The following is a 2722-nucleotide window of genomic DNA, read 5'->3' as shown; positions in this document are numbered from 1 at the left end:
GTTTGGATCGTTTTCACAGACGTTAGTGAACTGAAAACGTAATGACTATCAGGTGGAGGTTCTGCTGCTCTCGGTGCTCGGGGGGAGGAGGGGGGGGCCCGCTCGTCACTCGGCTTTAGTCTACGTTGTAATTTACACTCTAACAAGGTTTTACTTTTGCATAAAACTCATGACAAAGTCGCATAAAAACATTTCACACAACACAAATGCACACACGCACCTCCCTTTGTACCGGCTACTGTGTGTTAGCTTCCTCCTAGCTGTGTGCGAGTGGGTCTGTCCTCTCTCATCTTGGCAGTAAAGGGGGATAAATGTACATTTCCCTTTTGTAACAGTCTTCTCATTTCTGATGCTGACTCATGAATATCCTCAGGTTAGAAATGCTGATTACAAACGCGAGCGTGAGCTTTTAAAGATCAGTTTTCCCTGTAATGCTATGATCCACTGCTGTCATCTTTACTCCTCATCAAGCAGAAAATGGATAAAAACTAACTACTCGATCGTACCTGTTGGTTAGTTAACACAATGACACAACAGAACTCACGTTTTATACCAGAAGATCACAGATGCTTTAACTTTTGTGACTTTTTCACGGASTAGTTCTAGCAGCTAACGCTAAAAACATAGGCAGTAAGCAGGAAGTGGAAGGGAGGAGCGTGACAAGAATTTAACCGGAAATACGTCATTAATGACCGTGACATATAGGCTATTACAGGCCTCTCTCATCTTTTTAAGTGCGAGAACTTGAACTATTGGTGCTGAATAAACACTTTCCCCCAACTTTAGCTAACTTAATATGTAGAGCTAATATTGACAAAATCTTTGTGTGAGGGCAGAGGAAAGAATTTTGCTACAGAGGCAGATTGTTGACGTTAGTGACGGTAAAAGTTTAAAGTTGTCCCATCGTCTCTGAAAGTGAAGCACTGCAGAATGTACAAGTTGTTGTACGACTTCTCCTGGTTGTTGTTGTTTTACAATGATATTATTTAAGAATAATGTAGCCAAATTTTTTACTTAGATTTTGAAGACATCTTTTATCGCTCCCAGAGAACCACGGTTCACTTTCTGGGAGTGCTGTGTGCGAGTCACAGGGGGTGCAGATGGGTGACAGCCGCTAACAAAAATACTTAAATAGCAACCAGTCAGGTTTGGATTTGAATCAGTATGTTTTAAATACAATGAAAGCAAGATTGTTAACAAATTAATTGGACAAYAWTCTGGCTATTTAGTGATATTTCCACAGTTGTGGTCTCGACTGGTCTTGAAATAAAATTCCGAGTCCTCAATGTCCGCGACCAAGACATGACCGAGTACAAATGCTGTCGAGTCCGAGACAAGACCATCAAAAAGTGGTCTTGAGACCAAGACCGGTTTCAAGTACTACAACACCAGGTCAAATGTCAGTTTAGAGTCCATCATGCTACAGACAGAACGGTTATTCAGGAGGGTCAAAAGCTTCACAGGTAGGGGGTTATTTAGTAAAAATGAGGGGGGGCTCACCATCTACAGCAGGGCTACAGCTCAGCGCAGGTAAGGGTGCATATTTTTTATGTTAAATATGTCATTTGTTACGGAGCCCGCCGGGGGTCAGTGGGAGAAAAAAACAGCCGCTGGAAATCCGTGTGCACGGATTGCTAAACTGAGCGAACGGATTACTAAACTGAGCGCACGGATTACTAAACTGAGTGCACGGATTACTAAACTGAGCGCACAGATTACTAAACTGTGCGCACGGATTACTAAACTGTGCGCACGGATTACTAAACTGTGCGCACGAATTACTAGTGCACGGATTACTAAACTGAGCGCATAGATTACTAAACTGTGCGCACGGATTACTAAACTGAGCGCACAGATTACTAAACTGAGCGAACGGATTACTAAACTGTGCGCACGAATTACTAAACTGAGCGCACGGATTACTAAACTGAGCGCACAGATTACTGAACTGTGCGCACGGATTACTAAACTGTGCGCACAGATTACTAAACTGTGCGCACGGATTACTAAACTGAGTGCATGGATTACTAAACTGTGCACACGGATTACTAAACTGTGCGTACGGATTACTAAACTGAGCGCACGGATTACTAAACTGTGCGCACGGATTACTAAACTGTGCGCACGGATTACTAAACTGTGCGCACGGATTACTAAACTGTGAGCACGGATTACTAAACTGAGCGCACGGATTACTAAACTGAGCGAACGGATTACTAAACTTACTAAACTGTGCACACAGATTACTAAACTGTGCGTACGGATTACTAAACTGAGCGCACGGATTACTAAACTGTGCGCAAGGATTACTAAACTGTGCGCATGGATTACTAAACTGTGCGCACGGATTACTAAACTGTGCGCATGGATTACTAAACTGTGCGCACGGATTACTAAACTGTGAGCACGGATTACTAAACTGAGCGAACGGATTACTAAACTGAGCGCACAGATTACTGAACTGTGCGCACGGATTACTAAACTGTGCGCACAGATTACTAAACTGTGCGCACGGATTACTAAACTGAGTGCATGGATTACTAAACTGTGCGCATGGATTACTAAACTGTGAGCATGGATTACTAAACTGTGAGCACGGATTACTAAACTGAGCGAACGGATTACTAAACTGTGAGCACGGAATACTAAACTGTGCGCACGGATTACTAAACTGTGAGCACGGATTACTAAACTGAGCGAACGGATTACTAAACTGTGCGAA

This window comes from Austrofundulus limnaeus, unplaced genomic scaffold (assembly GCF_001266775.1).
Source record: "Austrofundulus limnaeus strain Quisiro unplaced genomic scaffold, Austrofundulus_limnaeus-1.0 Scaffold694, whole genome shotgun sequence".
Taxonomy (NCBI): Eukaryota; Metazoa; Chordata; class Actinopteri; order Cyprinodontiformes; family Rivulidae; genus Austrofundulus; species Austrofundulus limnaeus.
Note: the sequence above shows the minus strand (reverse complement) of the source record.